The following is a 25,220-nucleotide window of genomic DNA, read 5'->3' on the forward strand; positions in this document are numbered from 1 at the left end:
AATATGTTGCCAGTCTTATCTATCCATACTTTTCCACCCTCTGTATTAGTGTCCTAGGGCTTCCATTAAAAATTACCACAAACTAGTTGCTTAAAACAACAGAAATTGATAGTAGAACAGTTCTGGAAGCTATAAGTCTAATATCAAGATTTTGGCAGGGCTAGGGGAGAATATGTTTTATGAGTTCCCTAATTTCTGGTGTTGCCAGCAATCCTTGGTATTTCTTGGCTTGTAGAGCATCATTGCAATCTCTGCCTCTGTCATCACATGGTTATCTCTCTTTATGTTTGTGTCTCTTCTCCTCTTTTCATAAGAAAAATGGTCATTTTGGATTTGAGCCCACCCTAATCCAGTATGATCTCTTCTTAAATTGATAACATCTGCAATGACTTGATTTCCAAATAAGGTTACATTCACAGGTACCAGGGGTTAGGACTCAGCATATATTTTTGGGGAACACAATTCAACCTATAATAACCACTAATTGATATATTCTTTATTCTAATTAAACAGTGGTTCTAAACTGGGGGTAATTTTGCTCCCCACCCCTCAAGGAAGGGTAAAGAAGTTAGAAGCACTCCTCCACTCTTAGTTACGACAATCAAAAATGTCTCCAGACATTGGTTGTCATAACTAGAGAGCAAGGGAGTGCTCCTGGTGTCTAATATGTAGAATTCAGAGATTCAGTGCCCAAGATGGCTCTCAACAGAAAATTATCTGACCTAAAATGTCAATAGTGCTGAGGTTGAAAAATGTTAAACTGAAATGGTGCCTCCTAAGGTCAACCACAAACTCAATTTGTAAGTCCTACTCCTTCACCTGGAAAGTATCTTATTTGTTATTTTTGTTGAGCAAATTGCAACACTTTATTATTTATTTTAACTGAGATTCATATTTAAGGCTTATGTAATAAATTTGTGTTTGGGGTTTAATTGTCTTGTTTTGCTTTAAAATTTAATTCTCTGAGAAAACTGTCTATAAAATATGCAAATGTTCCAATAATTTTCTATCTATGGAACGTTTTATTTTTCTGCTATTAAGGTTTTCCACCCTCAAATAACTTTCTTTTAGACTCCTGGTCATTAAATGGGTTGGGCTCTGGTTTCCCTGAATGGAGTTCTACCTATTTACATTCTGCTTCAAACTTTTAACCAGGGATAATGTTCCCTTCTTCCACACAGCTACCTGAGTTAGGCTGTCCCCCAGGACTTGGGCTGAGTTCCCTAGACCAGCCCAGTCCTACTATGTCTTTTTTTTTTTCCTCCTGTTACATTGCTGTTCAGAGAAGCTTTATTTGTAATCACCAAAAACTGGAAACCATCCAAAATATCCTTCAATACATGAGTGGTTAAATAAGCTGTGGTGACTTGATACCATGGGATACTAAACAATAAGAAAGAATGAACTATTGATACATGCAGCAACTTGGATGGATCTCAATGGAATTATACAGAGTAGACAAGGCCAATATCAAAACATCACACATAATATTCTTGAAATAGCAAAACTATAGAGATGGAGACCAGATTAGAGGTTCCCAGGGGTTTAAGGCTGGGGGAAAGTAGGAGCCCAGCAGAACTCTGGGTGCTGGAGCAGTTCTGTATTTCAATTATGTTGTAGATATTTCAGTCTGTACATGTGATACAATTGAATAAAACCATGCAAGTACGCATACAAATGAGTGCTTGTGAAATTGGTGAAATCTGAATAAGCTCTGTGCATCATACAAATTTCAATTTTCCAGTTATGATATTTGTAATTCAGAATAAGTTTTTAAAAAAAAATTACCAATTTTTTTTTTCTGCTTTAAAAAGAGGGGAGATATTAGAATAGACCCAAGCTACAGGACTATGAAGTGGACAGAGAATGGATTGGGGTGGAAAAGTCTAGATCTGGGGTTCTACTGACAGCAGGGGAAGTACCAGTCAAGAGATTCAAGGTTTTACTTTTTTAAAAAAATAATTTCATGAAGCAAAGCCGAGCTATTTCTTGAATGGATGGATTTTTCTCAGTCTAGTCCTACCTGCCAGATTCAGGAAAAGTTACCTTAGGAAGATTGTTCACATCAAAAAGCATTTTATACTTGCTCATGTGTATATGAAATTATTGACTGCCAACATTGTTTACACTAGTCAAAGAATGGAATAACCCAATTGTGTATCAACAAGGGACTGGTATATACATAATAGTACATCCATATGATGAAATTCTGTACTCCAGAAACACAGGAAAAGAAGAGATGTTTTATAAACTGATATGAAAACAGCTCAATATAAATTATGCCCCCAAAAAGTTGAGTGTACGTCAGACTAAATATAAAATACCCACTGGATTTGAGATTTGGTGTGAAAAAAAGGATGTAAAAAATCTCAAATTTTTACACACATTACATGTTGAGGTGACATTTTGGATGTATTACTTTAAATAAAATATATTATCAAAATAAATGTAACCTGCTGCTTTTTACTTTAACATGGCTACAAGAAAATATGAAATGACATGTGTGGCCTGCATACATGCTTGCACTGGTGCTGGGCTGCCCTGCTTTATGTGGACAAGTCACCCTCTGTGAAGTGGAGACAGAGAATTTGGGGAGGTGGGGCTACAAGAAAAGAAAACTTCCCTATAGACACTGCTATATATCAATATATCGTTTTTAAAGATATCTTACATTATAAAGCTTGTGAAGTTTCTGAACAGATACAATGAAAATCAGTTTCAGAGGTTATTACACGAGAGAGACTCCAAAGCTCTGAATTCTGATTGGTCAGGTCTTGACTGAAAATTCTAACATCTAACACCTTTGAAAACACACGAGAGTAACTCAGCAGAAATATTTTCACAGAATAAGCTTATGTTTTGTTTTAAACTAATAGATCTCCTAAACCAAAAGGCCAGCATCAAGTTAAAAGACATAATGTTTCACTTTGATGTTCATTGCTGCCAGTTCTGCTACAAAATAGTTAGAAACGAAAGGCACAGAAAGGGTGTTAATGGTGTCACTGGGATTGCACAGAGAGCAACTGTACTTACTGTTGCACGTAGCAGACCCTGAAAGGGGAGTCTTTTCCAACTTAATGAAGGGAGTAAATTGCCACATTTTACACAAAAATGAGCGACTGAATGATCAGAGCAGTTGAAGAGGCAGCCATGGAGAAAAACTGCACTGTGAGCTAAAAGAGGGCCCCACTCCATTTCCCCAAAATGTATCCCACTCTGAACATTCTTTCCCCCAACAGGCTGGTTTGGTGACTATGTCTCTGGCTCCTGTTCTAATTTGAAATTTAGAAATTTACATGTGGTATAAGCATTGATAATAAACATGCCTATAAAGATGTCTGCCGTCAGTTCTAGCCTATTGATGCCACTGTACAGCCTCTCAGTGTCGTAGAAGTTGTAGCCAGCAGCCCTTAGCATCTCATCCAACTGTTCTAAGGCTGAGTTCTCCTCTGAAAAGATGAGGGGTGTAGCATCGTGGCACAGACTGTGCAAAGCTGCAGACTTCCCTTCCATACTCGCAGTTATCATGCCAATGGCCATACTGGATGGAAAACAAGAGGACTGAATAGGATATCTGGGACAATCCCACTCTCAGGTAAAGGCATGTCATCAGCTGGCCACAATCTGCTCAAAATGCCCTTTTGATCCTGGTGACTGGCAAGTTTATCTCCAATAGTTGGATTCTGGGGGATTCTCATTGTGATTCAAGCACACCTGAAATTTCCGCTTCCAGTATCATTACTGCACACTTTGATGTCTATGACCCAATTTTTAAAAAATCTTATAGTATCACAAAGCACTCTCTGGTGTTGAGGTTAGGTAGCTGTAGTGTGGATCTCCACACTTGAGTCTTACTCCAATAAATTGCAGTCCATCATCATCTAATTCCTGAAAAATCCATGGGTCAACAGGTTTGACTCCAAACACCAGGCTATCATCTCCTTGTTTAGTTTTTTCAGAGAGATCTATGAACTCAGACTTGTAGACTCTTCCATGGGGAAAGCCTCATTCCCAAGGGGCCTATTTACAACAGTGGCATTCTCCATATCATAGCCAGGGTAGGAAATAGCTGCCACAGTGGCATTTGTCCCAATTGGGATAGTTATCCTTGTCATAATAGTCATACATGTATGGTCTGACTAAAGGACCTTGTGGAGTCTGAAGACAATACAGCTTATTATCTGATCAGTCTTGATAAGTGAGAAGTGGAATGCCCATAGTTTGCTTACCCATCTTGCACTAGTACATGTTCTATGAACTTTGGTTGTGGTCAGAGAAAGGGATAAAGTTTGTGATCACACCCAGCAAGCTGTGCAGAAAGAGCTCCTGATGAGAAGAAACTCCAGCAATGATCTATCCTCAAAGAGTGCTATCTTCATAAAGATCTGTTCCATAGTTCAAGTTAGTTCTTCTTTGCCTAATTCCAAGTTCTGCACAGGCCAAAACAGTCTATAAGGAGTGGTAAAAAAGAAAACTCTTGGGTACAGACTTGGTTTTCTTGTCATGGGGTCAAGGGCCACTTCCATCCAGGAAGGGATTATTTTTCTCTTAATGACTTAAAATGCCGGAGAGACTCTGTGATGCTGGGAGTTAGTTCCTTCTCCACCTAGCCCATCAGGACACCATCCAGCAGGATGGAGTAGCATTCACTATAGGGGTGCTGTCAACCAGAGTGACCTCAAAGTTGCATAGCAAAGTTGGGACTGATATTGTGTACACAAACTGTGTGATGACCTCACATCCAGCAGTTAAGTGGTTCATGAAAATATAGAGCTCCACATCTGGGATGTACATGGTTCAAAGGAAACCCCAGGACTCTGACAGCAACCTGAGCAGTGTGGTGGTTCTCAGCTTGGCAAAATCAGCCCCTCTGTGCACACAGCAGAAATGGGAGAAATAGCATATGAAATTCAGCTTGTATGTGGAGGCATTCTTGGGACTTGGAGTTGTCCTAGGTGGTGCCCCAGGGACAATTGCCGGATGTTGTATGTCCTCCCATAGCCCACTGGATGGAACGTGGGAAAGTGTGGGCTATGGTGTGGAACACGGGACATGGGGTGCAGCGATGCCCGGAGATGTACTCACCAGATGCAATGGATGTGACATGATGATGGGGGAGAGTGTTATTGGTGGGGGAAGTGGTGGGGTGGGGGCGGTAGGGGTGAATGGGGACCTCATATTTTTTTAATGTAATATCTTTTTTAAAAATGAATAAATTGAGTAGAATTTGAAAATAAATAAATAAATAAATAAACAAAAAGAAATTCAGCTTGTCAACCATAACACAAAGTCCAGAATTTCACAAGAAGCCAAGACCTGTTTTAGAATGCAGATTCCCAGTAGCATGAAGATATTCAAATGGTTTTGTATGCTCTGTTCCCAGATTAAAAATCTTCATTAAATTTTCAGGTTTAGGGACACCTTGGTTTTCTGAGCTTTCTTTTCTAGAGCTATTCTAATAGACACTAACCAAGGTTCCATTTTTCCCTTGAGAAATATAAGGAAGAGCTGGCTGGGCATAATAACTTTTTGGTTCATTAAACTATTAGGATTGTCCTTCATGCACTCTCCTTTGGTTAAAGCAATAAGCTTCCCATTCATATGACAAAGCACACAAACTTTTCAGTACTGAATTTTAAGTGGATACAGATGCACTGGTTAAACAGAAATTCTATGGCTTATTCATTTACATACCATTCAGGAAGACTGAGTTTTACTCTGACACATTTACTAGAGTATTGAGGACCTGCTTTTGGGTGGAACAACCTGCTTCCATCATAATCCTTAACATCTGAGAAATAGAGTTCCATAAAGAAAGAGCTGTCTTTTTTTCCTTTGATGAGCTCTGAAAAACCTGGTAATCAGAAAAACTGATAAGTGCCTTAAGTGCAAATCCCAGAGGAAGAAAAAGCGGTTCTTTGCAGTAAGTAAAGTTAAACATAACTGTGCATTACCCAAGTAGTGAAAGTTCATATTGACAGTTGAATGCTCTTGCCTACATAGTGCAATGAAATGACATACTATGTAAAGCCAGGCCCTCTACTTTTCCAGTTTGGTCTTATCATTGCAAAAGGGAAAGTTTTCCATGGCCTAATCAATATTTGGATGACTTTTCTGATGCTATTGGTTATAAAATAGCCTCTCATTTCCTCTTCATCCTCATGGTGTTTGATGAGGATTTTTGGAGGAAGGTTGTATAGGTTGCAAAGCTTAGACTTCACCATGATGGGAACATAGTCAAGAAACTGTTTAATAATTCCTTCTGAGATTCCACTCACTGCCCAGCTGTTATCAGCTGTCAACTTCTTTGGACTAGGCATTCTGTTGGATAAACTTTGAGCTCTTTGCAGATGCTCCCTTTTGGAACTGTGGGTGGACTGATGACAGCAACCACAAGAGTAAGAGAGAGATCTCATCCTGGAAAGCAAATTCAAAGGGAGATATAGCCTGCTTCACATAGCCAAGTCCCTCATTCACTGCATAGTTGAAGGATTCAACAAGTTACAAGATAATGCAACTCTACCCAGTTTACTTTTGGGATAGGTTTATCTTTGTGATGGGATCCAAACACCAAAATGTCACCTCAATAATCAAATGTATATGGAATCTCTTTGATCAACAAACTTAAGTGCCTTCTATTTTTTACCTCTCTTATCTGGCATTTGAAAATACAATAGACATTTATTATCTATTCTAAACCTATAGACTTCAAGCTCAAGGAATAGATACTTCAGCAATTAAATTACAGAGTTAAATTAACACTTTAAGATATTAAAATGTCCAGTATGTTAAAAAATTTTTTACAAGGCATACAGGCATACAAAGAAACAGTAACCAATAGTCCATTCAAAGAAACAAGATACATCAGAAACTATCAATGAGAAATCCCTGGTTTGGACAGACCAAACAAAGACTTTCAAAAAACTGCCTTAAATAGGTTCAAATAACTGAAGGAAAAAAACAGACAAAGACTATAGGAAGTCAGGAAAATGATATATGAACAACATGAGAATTTCAGAAAGAGAGAAATAAAAAGGAAACAAACAAATGATGTTGCTGAAGACCATTATAATTAAAATTAATAATTTTCTAGCAAGCATCAATAGCAGACTGGAACTGGCAGGAGACAAAATCAGTGAACTTGAAGATATGACTATTGAAACTGCCCAGTCCAAGGAGCAGAATGAAAAAATACTGAAGAAAGGTGAACAAAGCCCAAGAGAGTTGTGACACCATCAGCTACATCAGTATATGCATTATGGAAGTTCCAAAAGGAGAAGACAGAGAAAAAGAGAAAGAAAGAATATTTGAACAAATAATGTGTGATAACATCTCAAATTTAATAAAAGACAGGAATATACACATTCAAGAACTTCAACAAAATCCAAAGAGGATAGACTCAAAGAGATCCACACAAAGACACATTATAATCAAATTGACAAATGTAAAGGACAAAGAATCTAGAAAGCAGAAAAAAAGAAACAATAAAGGAGTTTCAGTAAGATTAAGTGGAATTGCTCATTAAAAAACATGGAAGCAAGAAGGCAGTGGGATGACATATTTAAAGTCCTGAAAGAAGATAAGCCTACAATAATTTTATATCTGGTAAAACTGTTTTTTAAAAATGAGGAAAAGTTTAAAAAATTCCTTGACAATGAAAGTTGAGGGGTTTCATCATAACTAGGCCTGTTCTACAAAATATTATAAAGGGAGATCTTCAGGTTGAAAAAAAGGACACTACATATATCAAAGATGTATGACAAAATAAAGAACTCTCCTAAAGGTAATTACATGGGAAAATATGAATGTCAGTACTATTGTATTTTTGGTTTGTGACTCTACTTTCTACTTTGACAAGATCTAAATGATTCAATACTAAATATCAACTAAATACAAAAGTAGGCAGCAATGGAAGAATTAAAATACAAACAAAATAATGAGACCTAAAAAAACCAAACAACGAATGTCAGAAGTGAGTCCTGAAATATCTGTAGTTATTTGTAATGTAAATAGATTAAACTCTCCAGTAGAAGAGCTGAGATTGAAAGAATGGATAAAAAGAATGATTCACTAAATGTTCTTTGTAAGAAACACCTTAAATTCAAAGACACAAGTAAGTTGAAAGTGAAAGGATGGAATAAATATTCCCTGCAAATACTAACCCATAGAGTGCTGGGTCAACTATACAAATATAATATAAAACAGACTTTCAGTCTGAAACTGTTACCAGAGACAATAAAGGCCAATATATATTGATAAAAGATAACTGATCAAGAAGATGTAACAATTATACAAATTAATGCACTGGCTTAGTTTCCAGCTACTTTAACAAATACCATACAATTGGTTAGCGTAAACAATGGCAATATATTGGCTCATACTTTGGAGGCCATAAGTTCAAAATTGAGTCATTACCAAGGCAATGCTCAAAGACTGAGTCATTCTGGGGCTGGCTGCTCCTATTCCTTGGTCATTGACTTTTCTGTCTTCTTTCTCTTCTGAGTTCTGTAACTTTCAGCTTCTGGTGGCTCCCTGTAGCTTCTTGATTGATGTAGAATTTATTTTGCTTATACAAACTGCAACTATATTGGATTAAGGCACATTCTCATTTAGTTTGGGCACACCTTACCTACTAACATCTTCAAAGTTCCTAGGCATAAATGACTTCACACCCACATGACTAGGGGTTAGGACCTGAACATCCTCTTGGGGGGACATGACTCAATCCCCAACATGCACTAAAATATCAAGCCAGCGCTGACAAATTTGAAGGGAGAAATAGACAGTTCTACATTGATAGTGGAAAACTTCAATATACCACCTTTTATAATGGCTAGAACACCTACAAAGGAAATCAATAAGGAAATAGAGGACTTGAATGACTCTATAAACCAACTAGACCTAACAGGTCTGTATAGACCCTTCAGCAACAAAAACAAAATACTCATTCTTCTCAAGTACACATGAATCAATTTCCAGGATAGACCATGTTAGGTCACAAGTTTCAATAAATTAAAAAAAACAAAACATACAAACTATGTTCTCTGACTCCAGTTTAATGAGGCTAGAAATCAATAATAGAAGGAGAACTGGAGAATTCACAAATTGTGGAAATTAAACAATATGCTATTAAAATTCCAATGTCAAAGAAGAAATTGCAGGGAATTTAGGAAATACCTTTGAAAATGAAACCACAAGATACCAAAACTTATGGACGCAGGAAAGATAGTGCCCAGAGGGAAATTTATGACTATGAATGCTTACACTAAAAAGAAGAAAGATCTCAAATCAGTAACCTAACCTCAAATTTGTAGTAACTAATAAAAGAAGAGCAAACTAAACCTAAAGGAAGTTAAAAGAAGGAAATAATAAAGATGAGAGCAATATAATATATATTATATATATATATGCTATAAAGAAATAGAGAAATAATAGAAAGAATCAACAAAATCAATATTTGGTTTTCTGAGAACATCAATAAAATTAAGCTTTAGCAAGGTTAACAAAGGAAAAATATATAGGACTTGAATAAAATCAGAAATCAAAGTGTAGGCATTACTACTAACCTTACAGAGAAGAGAGAGAAAAAAAGGATTTTAAGAGGATATTATGAACAATAGTGCACTAAAATATTAGAAAACCTAGATAAAATGGACAGATACCTAGAAACACACAAATTGCTTAAACTGACTGAGGAAGAAATAGAAGATCTCAATAGATCAATAATAAGTACAGAGTTTGAATCAATCATCAAAACCTCCCAAAAAAGAAAGTCCATGGCCAGGTGGCCTCACTATTGAATTTTAACAAATATTGAGAGAAGGTAATAATCCTTCTCAAACTCTTCCAAAAATTGAAGATGAGGGAACACTTCCAAACTCATTCTCTGAGGCCAACATCAATCTAATGCCAAAGTCAGATAAAGATGTTACAAGATTGAAAAACTATAGATCAATATATCCTAGGAATATTGATGCAACAATTCTCAAGAAAACACTAGTAAACTGAATCCAACAGTACATTAAAAGGGTTTTCCACCATGATAAAGTAGGATTTATTCTAGAGATGTTTGGTAGTTCAACATAATAAAATCTATTAATACAATATACCACAATAACAGAATAAAGATGAGAAACACACACAATCCTCTCAATTGAGTAGAAAAGGCATTTGACAAAATCAAGCTCCCTTTCTTGATACAGCACTTAGAAAACTAGGAATAGGAGGTATGGTAGTTTGAGTATTTTGTGGACCTCAGAAAAATATGCCTTAATTTGGTCCATCCTTGTGTGTGGGGGGGGGCGGTCCTTGGATTGGATTGAGTTCAGTTGAGGGCTATTTGATTTGATTGCTTCAGTGGGATGTGCTCAAGGTGGGTTTTTCTCCTCTTGCTGGAATCCTTTATAAATGTTAAGAGAGGAGGCCACAAAAACAGAGAGAAAAACACCTGAAGCTGAGAAAGAAGGCCCTGGGGGCCAGAAGCAGAAACCAATGAAACACAGAAGCAGAGAAGAAGCCCCTTTAGCCAGATGCTGAAAGCAGTGAGGCCCAGAGGAAAGGGGAGAGAAGAAAAGACACCACCATGTGACTGATTTCACACAGCTCCAGCTCAGGGAAAAAGCATCTCCTGATGATGCCTGGATTTGGACACTTTCACAGTTTGGAAATGTAAGGCCATAACTTAATAAATCCTTTTCTTAAAAACCAACCCATTTCTGGTATATTACCTTGGTAGCTTTTAGCAAACTAAAACAGAGGGGAATTTCTCAACCTAATACAGGGTATATATGAGAAAATCCCCAGCTAACTCCATATTCAATGGTAAGAGGATGAAAACTTTCCTCTAGTGTGAGGAACAATATAAGGAAATCCTTTTACCACTTTTGTTAGTTATTGTATTAGAAGTTCTAGCCAGAATAATTAGTGAAGGAAAAGAGGTAAAAGGCACCCAAATTGGAAAGAAAGATGAAGAATATTTCTATTCACAGGTGAAACAATCCTATATATAGGAAATTCCAAAGAATCTGTAAGATAGCTGTAAGAACTAATAAAATTTTCATCAAAATGGTGGGGTAATAGATTAACATGCAAGATCAATTGTGTTTCTACACATCAGCAATTAAAAATCTGAAAAGACATCAAGGAAACAATTCCATGTACAATAGAAACTAAAATAATAAAGTCTCTAGAAAAAATGTGATAAAGGATGTTAAAAACTTTATTTGGAAAAGTATAAAACATTAGTGAGAAACTAAGCAAGATCTAAATAAATGGAAAGACATCCCATCTTGATGGACTGGAAAACTTAATATTATTAAGATACAAATATTACTCAAAGAAATTTCCAGACCCAATGCCATCTTAATCAAAATTCCTATGATCTTTTTTTCAGAAATGGAAAAATCAATAATTGAATTCATTATAGAGCAGTAAGGGACTCTGAATACACAAAAACCTCTTTAAAAAGAACAAAGTTAGAGGATTCATACTTCTAGATTTCAAAACTTATTATAAAGCCACGGTAATCAAAACAGTGCAGTACTAGAACAAGGAGAGACCAATGGAATAGAATTGAGAGATCAGAAATTAACACAAATCTATGGCCAATTGATTTTTGACAAGTGTGCCAAGTCTATTCAGTGGGCAAGAATAGTCTCTTCCATAAATGGTGCTGGAAAAATCTCACACTATATATTAAAATCAATTCAAAATGGATGAGTGACATAAATAAAATAACTAACATTATAAAATTCTTAAAAAGAAAACCTACGGCAATGTCTTCAGGATATCGTGTTAGTCAATGGATTCTTAGACTTTATATTGAAAGCATCAGCAATAAAAGAAAGAAAAAATTGGACTGCATAAAAATGAAAAACTTTTGTGCATCAAAGAACATTCAAGAAAGTGAAAAGCCAGCCTAAAAATGGGAGAAAATATTTGGAAACTACATATCTGATTATGGTTTAATATCCAGAGTATATATATAGAACCTCTACAACTTAACAAAAAGAAAAATTGCCTAAATAAAAAATGGGCCTAAACTTGAATAGACACTCCTAAAAAGTTACACAAATGGCCAATAAGCACATGAAAAGATGCTCAGCATCAATAGTGATTTGAGAAATTCAAAACAAAACCACAATGAAACAACACTTCACACCTACTAGAATGGCTATTATTTTAAAAAATGGAAAATGACAAGTATTGGTGAGGATGAGGAGAAATAGGTACCCTTTTTCATTGTTGGTGAGTGTGGTAGGAGACAGCACTAGAGTAACCTGAAACCTTTCCCGGGGACCCAGGAGTAAATCCTGAGCTCCGGATCAGGTGTGTCTGCCTGGTAGAATAAAAGGTAATCCTCTAGGAGACAAGAGGATTCCTTTCCTCACTATTCCAAGAATATGTAAAAATTTACTGGAGACAATCTGATTCTTGGGGACATGTTTTATGACATCCAGCTCATTCCCAGATGGTTTATCTGTCCCCTATAGGGAAAGAGTACAGTTCCTTCACTCTGGTGCACAAACACAAGAGAGGGCTGCTGTGTGGGTCAGCAATTGGATTGAAACACACTGGCTATGGGGATCCAATGGCCATGAGTGCAGATGATCTTGCTCTTTATCTTCTCTATGTGAGTAAAACATCTTTCCATCAGAGCCTGTGTAAGTTGTGCTTTTGCTGGCAGCCCTGACATCTGTATTGGAGTTGGTTGACATCTCTCTACATGTCTTTCTTTCTGACTGACAGTAGGAAGGTAAAATAATGCAGCTGCTGTTGAAAGCAGTTTGATTATTCTTCAGAAAGTTAAGTATAGAATTACTATATGACCCAGCAATTCTACTTCTATGTATATATCTGAAAATTTTGAAAACAGGAGGTAGAATAGATACTTGCACTCCAGTGTTCATAGCAGCATTATCCCCAATAGTAAAAGGTAGAAGCAACCTAAGTGTCTATCAAGAGATGATTGGATAAACAAATTGCCAAATAAACATTCTATGAAATATTTGGCTGTAAAAAGGATTGAAGTTCTATACATGTGACAGCATGTAAAAACCATGAAGACATGATGTTGAGTGAAATAAGCCTGTCAAAAAATATCAAATGATTTGACTTTTGTGAAATACATAGAATAATGCAAATTCATAGTCAGAAAGTAGATTATAGGTTATTAGAGGTAGGAAGGGGGAATGCAGAGTTAATGCTTAATGGGCACAAAGTTTATGTTTGATTTGATGAAGGAATTTTGATAATGGATGATGGTGATGGTAGCACAACATTGTGAATATAATTAATACCACTGGATTTGTATACTTCAAAGTTGTTAAAATGGGAAATTTTATGCTGTACATATCTTAGTACAATAAAAAGTATTGGTACAGTACTTGCCTAATACAACTGTTGAGAATACTAGGTGAATAATGTGCATAGTGTCCTCACAACATGTCCTGTAAGACAGTGAAGTCTACTTAAGACTATTCTTTTATCTTTATTGAGAAGTTAATTATGAGACACACACAATCTTCACCTACTCTTATGACCAAGACAGGCAGGAAGCCAACAGCAGCAGCCCAAAACAAGAAGTGTTTCCTTTCCATCCCTAAAAGGAAAAGCAACAGAATTTTAGATTATTCTCAATTCAGGGATAATGTTTTATAATAAGCCTTTATTTATTTATTTTTTTTAGGAAATTATTTATTTTATTAAATTATTATTTCTGTAATTTTAGATTTTTCAATGAGTATCCTTGTTTTTAAATATTTTTAAAACATTAAATAGCATATGGTATTTTTAAAGATAAATATACATGAATATATATGAATAAAAACATGGACACTCCTAACATAAAATGAAATGCTAAAATATATTTATATACAATAGAATTGTGGGTAGTTTTCCTCTTATGCTTTTCTTTTTTTTTTTTTTTAATTTTTTTATTTTTTATTGACTTTGTAATAATATTACATTAAAAATATATATGTGAGGTCCCATTCAACCCCACCCCCCCACCCCCCCTCTCCCCCCCCCCCCCCAACAACACTCGTTCCCATCATCATGACACATCCATTGGATTTGGTAAGTACATCTTTGGGCACCTCTGCACCTCATATACATTGGTTCACATCATGGCCCATACTCTCCTCTATTCCATCAAGTGGGCCCTGTGAGGATTTACAATGTCCGGTGATTACCTCTGAAGCACCATACAGGGCAGCTCCATGTCCCGAAGACGCCTCCACCTCTCATCTCTTCCTGCCTTTCCCCATACCCTTTGTCCATTATGTCCACTTTTCCCAATCCAATGCCACCTCTTCTATGTGGACACTGGATTGGTTGTGTCCATTGCACCTCTATGTCAAGAGGAGGCTCAGATTCCACCTGGATGCTGGATGCAATCCTCCCATTTTCAGTTGTAATCACTCTAGGCTCCATGGTGTGGTGGTTGTCCTTCTTCACCTCCATCTTAGCTGAGTGTGGTAAGTCCAATAAATCAGATTGTAGGTGCTGGAGTCTGTTGAGGCTCAGGATCTGGCTATCACATTGTCAGTCCAGAGATTCAAATCCCCTAAATATATCTTAAACCCCAACATTAACTGCACCTCCAGCACATTAGCATGAAAGTCTTATGAAGGGAGATCCCATCTGAGTCCAGATTCATCACACATAAACACCATTTCCAAAGAGGGGCCATCTGCCCTGGTAGTTAACCCCATCGGCCATGACCATAACTCCCATGGGTCTCTTTAGCCCTCAAAGGAACCAATATCTGGGGGTTGTATCTGCTTTATCTGTCTCTCTGACTCTGCTCAGTTGTGCATGAGGGCAAACCTTCTGCCAGCCTCCAGACTCTTTTTTAGAAACTCGTAGCCATATAAACTCATTTCTCCTTTCCATTTCCCCCTTACTTTAGGTCAAACAGCATTTTAAAGTCATGGTATTTTATGTAGACATGGATATTCTGCTGATCCGCATTGAACCTTCCGTATAAGGTCATTTTCCAGTTGCATCATCAGTTGGTAGTTGATAGTGGTCCCTCGTTGCCAGGGAGGCTCATCCCCGGGTGTCATGTCCCGCGCTGGGGGGAAGGCATTGCATTTACATGCTGAGTTTGGCTTCGAGACTGGCCACATTTGAGTAACATGAAGGCTGACAGAAGGAAATTCCCAGGCACAAAGTTGCTCTAGGCCTTGTTCTTATTTTGGGTTTATCAGCTCACAAGCATAGTCATTAGCATCTGGGGCTCACTGTTGAACCCTCACTCCCTCCCGGTCCCCACCACTGTACCTGGGAGACTGTTGCTGCTCCCCTAGGGACCACGACAGAGCACCACTGGCCAGGAACCCAGTACCCCCCCTACTGTGGTTTTTAATTGTTGCCACTATGAGTATATCCAAACATTACCATGCACCCTGGACATATGTTCTGTACAGCTCCCTGTCAGTCATATATCACCTGTCATTGGTATCCCATACCAGTATCCCTCCATTGCCATTGTTGAAACACTCTGTGATCCAGAACTCCCCGAAATTTGAAGCCCAATATAATGTCATGATCCCTTACTAGGGAATGGCATATAGCGATGAGTTTAAAGGATAGATAAAGAACTTGGATAAAGTTAGATAAAGAACTTAGATAAAGAATGTTGACTTGAAAAAATTCCACATCCTATTTTTTTCTTCCCCCCCCCCTCCCCCTAATTATTCAGCTTTTCTTCACAGGAGTCCTAGACCACAGCAATGTATATATATAATATACAGCACTCCCACACATCCACCAGAAAACCTTTTCCCTTCCACAGTGATACTCTTACGCCCTATTCATATCATATTTACTTAAAGTGATGTACAGAGTCTGAGACATTAGCTTTCTAACAAGGTGACATCTGTGCTTACATTATGGTGCATACTTTAGGATACACAGTTCTTTACATTTTTAGTTATCCTATGTTTTACATTATGGTTTACATTATCAGTCTGTCATCTCCTATATGTTATGGTGTAATATTACATGTTTTATATCCATCTTTGTGTACTCTCAAGAAACTCCTCTCTTACCCCCCATTTACTTTGGTTCCACACATTTAACGTCCATTTTCCCTTCCACCTTGGTGCCCTCAGTGATAGCCAACCTCCGTTTCCTGAGGAGCCACTTCCAGAGATAGATGGAATAGTGTTCAGGGCCTAACTTGCTCAACTGCCCCAATGCCCTGGGAGCCACCCTTTCTCTCGAGGGATACAGTTCCCTCTATTGGATGGCATTAGTCCTCCCCAGGATGTGGGTCCACCCCCACTCTCACTACTTGGGTTTCTACCCCATGGTGTCACCCACTCTGGCAGAATGAGCATTTAGACATTCCCCAGGAGCCCGTCCTGCATCAGACCCTCCCCTCCGAGCATTCTAAACAGGTAACCCTCTTTATTATATTTTGATATGATTTTCTCGGCATTTTACTCTCCACCAACACCTGACCCTCTCCTGGTTCGTATGCTACCCCTCCCTCCCCCCACTTTTGGGCAACGTTACCCATCCGTCCCTCCCCAGCCACCCTCAAACCCGCAAATAAGCCTTTATTGAACCACTTTTATATCTTTGCATTTTCTACAAGACAAAAATATAATTTAGTATATTAATTGTTGGACACCAGAGAGGAATGCAGAACTGTGAAAGTTAGAATAATGGTCTCCCAAAGTTATCCAGGTTTTAATCCCTGCAACCTTTAGATATGTTATATGTTACATTACACTCCATAGGGATATTAAGATAGCAAATAGAATGAAGGTTGCTAATCAGCTGACTTTAAAATAGGGAGATTACCCTGGATTATCTAGGTCATCCAACTGTAATCACATGGGTCCTTACATGTGGAAAAGGGAGGCAGAAATGTCTGTGTCAGAGGACGTAGTATGAAGAAGACTTGCCCAGCCATTGCTAGCTTTGGCAATGGATGCAAAGTCCATGGGCCAAGGACTGCAAGCAACTTACAGAAACTGGAAAAGACAAGGAAACATATTCTTCCCTACAGTCTCCAGAAGGAACACAGTCCTGCCGACATCTTGATTTTATCACAGTGAGATCCATTTTGGACTTCTGACTTCCAGAAATGTAAGATAATAAATTTGTGGTCTTTTAAACCACCCAGTTTGTGACAATTTATTACAGTAGCAATCAGAGAGTAATATAAGAATACAAACAAATCTAAGAATATAAGATTAGATTTGAATTCTCAAACTTCCTTCTCTTCCTCTTTCCTCTCTCCACAGTGCACACATACCCTCTCATGCACCAAGATTTACAATAATACGTATGTAAATACAAGATTTACAATAATACAGATATGAAATGTTCATTTCATTCTCTTATTTGATTCTAACGATAATCCAGTGTTACAGATAATTTTGCCTCCAAGTTAATTGAGGAAACCTCAATTCTTCTATTATCTATGGCATTAATAAATCTACCAGTTCTCTGGAAATCAGCTTCCTCAGTTTTAGAATGGAGTCCAAAATGTTGGAGATACAGATGGCATTCAGATTCATAGGATGACATGAGATAACCAACTCCTTATGTCAGAACATTGCAACTGCTTAATAGACTTCAGGTCCAAAAGATACTTTAAAGCATACTGTATTTTGTAAATGGATTCTAATACTGATAGCATGCCTTGGAAACCACATAATATTGTCTATATTATAGAAATGATCTAAATAAGACCTAGATATTCTACATGCAGATACAATATCTTTTTTTTTTTTTTTGGTTCAATTGGAAGAAAATTCATTGTTTTATAAGTATGTATAAGAAACTGGTATTGTGTTGTATATGGGTGATGATTTAATGCCAGAATTTATATCCTGTTCAAGAATTAGAAGCAACCACAAGGACACTTACTTTGATGTCTTGAGAGTGGTTATGCAGACACAATTGGCCTCAGCTGGGATTATGTTTACCTTGTATGTTTGGCCCTTCTAAATAAATTTGGCTGCTCAAAGTTTACAGCAAGTAAATTGAAGGGCAACTGCTAAGACAGAACACTTAGAATTTTGATACCAAGTTTTTACTTAGGGTCTTTGAAGAGGTAGAATGTGTATACCCCTTCTGAGGCTCCATAAAGAAGAGAGATGACAAGGAAATCAGGAGACTCACCTTTGTTTGCTTAAGGTTCAAATCTGCACCTAGAGCAACTGAGTCAAAACATGAAGATAAAGATTAATCCGTTGACATAAGAAGCATGTTAAGGATTTGAGAATGAGGATTGAATCCAGAAATTTATGAAATTATCCCTGTTGGTCTAGAATTATTAAAGGAGAAGTGACTTTGGCCTCTGGGAAAGTCATGAGAGATACAGCTTGAAATTTGGAGTCAGAAGGGGGTGCTGGAGCAACAGAAAATGGCTGGCAATAGGAGAGATTTTGGCAGCAATCCCAAAGATGTATCAGCGTTACATACAAAGAAATTCAAATTGGAGAGCATGAATCAGTGCTTTAGTAGAGATTCTTAAGAAGTCAGGGTGGGTGGGAGGGAGTGGAAAGGAAGATTTAAGTAGTAGAGTTTAAGGGATCCTGGGGATCCAGACTGAAGCTTACTTACTGCAGAATGGGAAGATAAAAATCTTTTAGGATTTGGAATCAAGAATAAGGCTCTCCCTTTGCTAGACCATTCGTGGCTCCAGATTGGTACCAGGTCATGAACCAGGGCTAAATCCACAAGATGGGCTAAATCATTTTCCTTTGGTGAAGTACTGTCCATCTAGGAAGTAAGTGTGCCATTTGAATGAAGGAAATATTATTGCTTGAATCAGGTAAAGGCAGGTGAACAGACGTATTCCAGAAGCATTACCTCATTGGTTTTAGGATCAATCCCTTGAAACAATTATTTTTTTACATAATAGGCAATGTTAAACTTATACTCAAAATATTTTTGCACAATACCAGAAACTTGATAAGCCTACTATTTAAATTTATTTTTCTTACATTTCAGTTCTCAATTGTATTTCTTATTGACATATAAAAGTAACATGAACATTTGAAAGTTAATATTTTGTAGGAAGAAAGATCAAGGATGAGGAAAAAACTGAGGACTGTTGAATACTGCTCTCTGACATTCTCTCAGGGATACATGATAATGTATTTAATCGTTAAGCCATGACCTTCTCAGAAAGCACCTGCATGAAGAACATTCCCTTCCTTACCTTAAACCAAAAAACGGATACATATGAACTACACAAGTAATATATCCTTTTTCCTTATCTTCCTCAGTGAATCTGTTACTTATTTTTAAATTTTCTTTTCTTGTGGAATAACTTCCATTCAGTAAAACCATTAAAGTACATAAATTTTAAGTGTACAGTTTGATAAATCAATACTAAGAGACATTGTAGGGGATCTCTATATTCCAGGCAAACTCTTCTTTACCTCCATTGTGTAGTTGTAGTCCTATTTCTCCTTGATAGGTAGGCTCAATCACCCCAGCCAGTATAGTAATCCACCTCTTTGCCTGTTGATTCAGAGGCATGAGAAGCCCCAAGTGGCCGTGTGGCAGTTATAACTTCCAGTTCAATGGAATCATTGCTGTGTCTCCTCTTGGACCTATTCCTCCTTTTGGAACCAAGACCTTCAATCTAGCAGAGCTCATGAATGCAGGGACAGGAAGCAAAAACTTCTCTAGTGGATCAGTAGGGATAATATTGAGTGTTGTACTCCCATTTCTACCCCTTGATTCCTGGACCCATTAATCCTGGCTGGGAGATACTGCATCATAGAGTGGATGCTGATTTAGAGTATACTCAGCCTTCTGGAGAACATTGCTCAGCCCTATAAGGTATTGTCACCTAGTTGTCATCATAATTAAGTCTTCACAATTATACATCAGCAGATAGCATCAAATTTTAAGGTGTGAAGAAGTTTATACTCTTCTGTTTTTTGTTTTTGTTTTTTCCTTTGGTTCTCTACTAAGGCCCAGTAGAAAGTCAAAAGCTCTTTCTCAAAGGGACAGTGATTATCTGCAGAGGATAGCAAGGCTATGCTCCAAAATCCTAAGAGTCTGCTTTATGATTCTCCTATAGGGACCTGCCCAAAGCTCCAGACAGCATTTTTATTTGCCACTCTCACTTCCAGCATCATTGGATCTGCTGGATATTTGTCTCAAGTGCAAAACTGCTTGCACAGCCATGTGGACCTGTCTCAAAGCATCCTCTTATTCTGGTGCCCACTCAAAACTAACAACTTTTTTGGTCACTTGGTAAATGGATGGAAGTAGCACATCTAAATGAGGTTTTTGTTGTCTTCAAAATCCAGAGAGATCAACTTGGTTTTGTGCCTTTTTCTGATCATAAGAGGGGCAAGATTCAACAGCTTATTCTTTACTTTAGAAGGCATATCTTAACATGCCCCATGTCACTGGACACCGAGAAATTTCACTGAGTTGGAAGGCCCTTGTAATTTTGTTTGATTTATTTCCCATCCTCTGACATGCAAAGTACTTTCCAGCAAATCTAGAGTAGTTGCTACCTCTTGCTTACTAAGTCCAATCAACATGATATCATCAATATAATGAACCAGTGTGGTGTCTTGTGGGAAGGAGAGATGACCAAGATCCTAGTGGAGAATATTATGACATAGGGCTGGAGGCTGATACACCCCTGTAGCAGGACAGTAAAGATGTATTGCTGGCCTTGCCAGTTGAAAGGAAACTGTTTCTGGTGGTCCTAACTAACAGAAATTGAGAAAAATCATTTGACAGATCAATAGCTGCATACCAGATACCAGAAGATGTGTTGATTTGCTCAGACAATGATACCACATCTGGAACAGCAGCTGCAATTGGAGTCACTGCCTGTTAAGTTTAGGATAATCCACTGTTATCCTCCATGATCCATCTGTTTTATGAACAGGCCAAATAGGAGAGTTGAATGGGAATGGGGTAAGAATCATTATCCCCACATTCTTCAAGTCCTTGGTGGTGGCATTGATCTCTATAATCCCTCCAGTAATCCAGTATTGCTTTGGATTTACTATTTGGATAGGTAGGGGCAATTCTAGTGGCTTGACTTCCATTCGGCCTTTCCTACCATAGTAGCTCTGACTCCACAAGTCAGGGAACTGATGTGGGATTCTGTCAGTTGAGGGACCTGGTGTTTCCCTCATTTAACAGACTCCGAATCTGTAAATTGTCTCAAGTCGGAGAACTGATTAAGGGGATATGAATCTGTTTTTGTAGTCCAAGTTAGACTCTTGTTCACTTGACTTAGAACTCTTCTACTTATATAGATCAAGTCAGAACGTAGTAGACTGCCCCTCTATTAGAGTTACTTTATTTATTTCCCCCACCCCCCCCATTGTTTTCGCACTTGCTGTCTGTTCATCTTCTCTCTCTTTAAATTTATTTTTCTACCTGCGCCCCCCCCCCCAGTTGTCTGCTCTCTGTGCCCACTCACTGTGTGTTCTTCTGTGTCCACTTGTATTCTTGTCAGTGGCACTGGGAATCTGTCTCTTTTTTTGCTGCATCATCTTGTTGTGTCAGCTCTCCATGTGTGTGGTACCACTCCTGGGCAGGCTGCACTTTTCTTGCACGGGGCAGCTCTCCTTACGGGGTGCACTCCTTGCACATGGGGATCCCCTACACAGGGGACACTGCTGCATGGCACGGCACTCCTTGTGCACATCAGCACTGCATGTGGACCAGGTCACCACATGTGTCAGGACTTGGACCTCCCATGTGCTAGGCCAACACTCTGTCAATTGAACCAAATCCACTTCCCTCATCTTCTCTTTAGGAGGCACCAGGAAACAAACCTGGGACCTCCCATGTGGGAGAGAGGCGCTCAATCTCTGGAGCCACCTCAGCTCCCTGGTTTGTTGTGTCTCTCATTGACTTTCCTCTTTGTGTCTTCTTGTTGTGTCATCTTGTTGTGCCAGCTCGCTTTCTCCAAGAGGTCCCAGGAACCAAACTTCGGACTTCCCATGTGGTAAGCAGGAGCTCAATCACTTGAGCCATGTCCACTTTCCCTGCCCCTCAATTTTAATTTTAGGTACTCTGTGATCTACTAGACAATGCCATAGATCTCTGAGAGTCAGAATATTTGTATTGCTCTTTGAGTCTGCTGTTCATTGTGGTAGCCATGTTCCCCTTGTCTTTGGTGATTAAATGCTACCACTTGGTTTCTGCCAACTCAGGATCCAATCTTCCCCATTATGTTTAAGGATTCCAGTTCAGTGATGGCAATTCCCACAGTAATATCTGACCTATAGAGAAGAGCAACCGCAGAGCTATTTAGGGAAGATGGACTTATTCCTCACAGTCCTGGTTAAAGTTGTATCCTCTGGACATTCCTGTGGTAGGTAGGAAGATCTTACATGAAAAATCCACTCTAACATTCCAATCTCTGCAAACCTTTGGATCCCTTATCTGTATTATACCAGGGCAGTTCTGGAATTTTGACCTCAGATAATGTCAGCCATTTTTTAGCCCATATTTCAGCCAGCCATCTGAACAAACTAGTAGAGTGCTTTGTAACCCCTTGAGCTACAAAATTGGATACAGATTCTATGCTTAGTGGGCTTATATCAGTAATTCATCCTGATCCAAATTTATATTTCTTTCACTATTATCCTACACACTTATCCTTTTCTACACATATTTCTCTCTGTATAAATTAGAAAACTCATGCAGTTCTTTTGGAGTATAGCACACTTTCTTATGGGTCACACTTTGTACCTCACATTTTGGGACCTACTGGGACTTCAATCTAGTTACAGGTCTGGAAGAAAAGACGGTTGGTGGGGGATGGACAATGAGAAGGATTAGAAGTTTCTTGCAAGCCAGTTACTTTAGGGCATTCTCTTGCAGTTTCATCTGGTGAAACAGGATTAAGCTCTGCAGGTGGAGGTTGGATGGCAGACTTTTTAGGGTAGATTGGAGATCAGGGAGCTGTTTCCTCAGGGCAGACCATTACAGGTTTATATAGCAAAGACTCAGCAGAATTTAGGGTTTCAATATCTTTATTGCCAACATTAACAAACCTTATTTCCCCATTCCAATTTTCAGGATCCCATTCTTTTCCAATCAATGTCCTTACACTAACAGCAGGCACCCTGAAAGGCTGAGATTTCAGTTTTGGTTGTAATTCTGTTACTCACACAATGAGACTCTGGGCCTGGTTTTCAGAAATCTCAAGTCTATGGCTGCATGACATAAGATTTTCAGGACACACATAGAGACTTTCACCTTCTTCATATGGCACTTATTTGTAACTTTGAAGCCTTCGGTTCAGCCCTTTTATAATTGCATCCAGCATATTTAGGAACAGTCAACATCATTATGCCTTTTAACTCCATAAAAACACTCTCATCCAGAGACTTGCCTCTTGTAAACATATGCATATTCATATCCAGTGGTGATATTTGGCATATCTCTATTGCCAACTCATGCCATGGATTGTCAGTGGCATCTTGATTAATGGAAATAGAGTCATTAGTGCCTTTGAATCTAATCAGAGTAGAGAACCAATTACAAAAACACCAGAACCAATTCGGAAATCCCATTTTTAAGATTCTGTTTCTCAGAAACCACTCCCAGTATCAAGCTGTTTTAGTTTGCTAAAAGTTTCCAAGGTAATATACCAGAAATAGGTTGGCTTTTACAATAATGATTTATTAATTTAAAAGCTTACAGTTCTGAGGCTGTGAACATGTCCAAATCAGGGCTTCATCAGGTGATTCTCTGTAGTATGGCAAGGTACATAGTCGCATCTGCTGGTCTCTTCCTTTTCCTCTGGGCTCCATTGCCCAAAGTTTCTTGCTTCATGGTTTTCTCTCGCTTTTGTGTTCTGTTGGTTTCAGCTTCTAGCTTCTGGTGCTTTTCTCTCAGCTCTTGGGAGTCTCTCTGACTCTTTGCTATGCCGATTCTAGCTTCTGGCCTCTGCTCTGGGAACCTCTAGGTCTTTGGGGGTTCTCTCCGTTTCTGCCTTTGAAGTCATTTTTCCTTCAGTGTGATCCCATTTTGTCCCCTTTAGTCAGGCTGGCTGTGGTTCTGTTCATACAGATTTCACAAAAAAGTTGTTGGTTTTGCTTACAACAAACAGGGTCCAAGCAGTAGGATAGTAAGACTTTCCACAGATCCTTCCTAGATAACTGCATTTCTAGCCCTGACTTACACTGAAATGACTGACTGTTCCCATGTTCAGTTAAATCCTCACATGGGGCACTATTCTTGGGGACCCATTTTCTGGAAGCTCAGAATTTCTCAAATCATCAATTTCTGGTTTCTTTGTGCCCAGGAGTTCAGTTCTAAGCTTATCACTTTTTTTCACATTTTACTATAAGCTGCAAGGAGAAGTCAGGCCATTTTTTTGGCCTTTATTTTGGAAATCTCCTCAGCTAAATATCCAGGCTTGTCAATTTCAAATTCTGTCTTCCATCTAACATCAGAACACAATTTTCCCAGTTCTCTGTCACTTTAAAGCAAGAGTCGCCTTCTTCCAGTTTGCTTGACCCATTCAACATTTCTGTCTAAGGCCTCAATGAAAGTACCTTTAGGGTTCATATTTCTACCAACAGTCTCTTCAAAGCAATCTAGGCCTTTTCTATCAAACACCTCACAGTTCTTCCTGAGTGTTCCACTTATCCATTTAGAAAACCATTCCATCATTGAGGCACATGTGGGGGGTATACAGGAACCTCTTATATTTTTCAGGGTAACATTTTTTGTGATCTATGTATCTTCAAAAAATACAATAAAAAATGATGGGGATGGGGGTGGGGAGTGAGGTATATGGGAACCTCTTACTTATGTAGTATTTTGTGTGATCTATTAACTTAAAAAAAATAAAATAAAAAAAAATCCGACATTTCTGGTAGTTGCAGTTGCAGCACCCCATTTTCCTGGTACAGTTCTGACCTCTTTCACTCAATATTATGCTTATAGGATTCATCAATGTTGCATGTAAAGTTTGTTACTGTTCATGTCTGTGGAATATTCACTATATGTAATTTATTTACCCATTCTATTGTTAATGAATATTTGGGTTGTTCCCAGCTTGGGGATATTATGAATACAAGTCTATGAACATTATTTGCATGTGTCTTTTCATTGATATTATAATCTGCTTTTTGGGGGTTATATATCCAAGAGTAGAATTATGGAGTCATATCACATATGTTTTCCTTTAATAATTTATTTAACAGGGAAGTGAATGTGGCTCAACTGATAGAGCATCCACCTAC

The 25,220-nt window shown here is 38.2% G+C and overlaps 1 long non-coding RNA gene and 1 pseudogene across 4 annotated transcripts in view; one reads left to right on the plus strand and one right to left on the minus strand.

The window, feature by feature from the left end:
- LOC139439987 (uncharacterized) overlaps window positions 1-25,220 on the plus strand; it is a 388,427-nt gene that overhangs the window by 129,158 nt on the left and 234,049 nt on the right. For 2 of the 4 annotated variants that reach the window (XR_011650065.1, XR_011650066.1), the window contains one exon: window positions 2,877-2,912. The exons of the other annotated variants lie outside the window; for them this stretch is intronic. This is a non-coding gene — a long non-coding RNA (uncharacterized lncRNA). Of the gene's footprint in view, window positions 1-2,876; window positions 2,913-25,220 lie in introns of those variants that run through there. 4 annotated transcript variants of the gene reach the window in all.
- On the minus strand, window positions 2,921-6,501 carry LOC111758652 (DNA-directed RNA polymerase I subunit RPA2 pseudogene; annotated as a pseudogene).

The sequence above is a fragment of the Dasypus novemcinctus genome, chromosome 11 (genome assembly GCF_030445035.2).
Source record: "Dasypus novemcinctus isolate mDasNov1 chromosome 11, mDasNov1.1.hap2, whole genome shotgun sequence".
Lineage (NCBI taxonomy): Eukaryota > Metazoa > Chordata > Mammalia > Cingulata > Dasypodidae > Dasypus > Dasypus novemcinctus.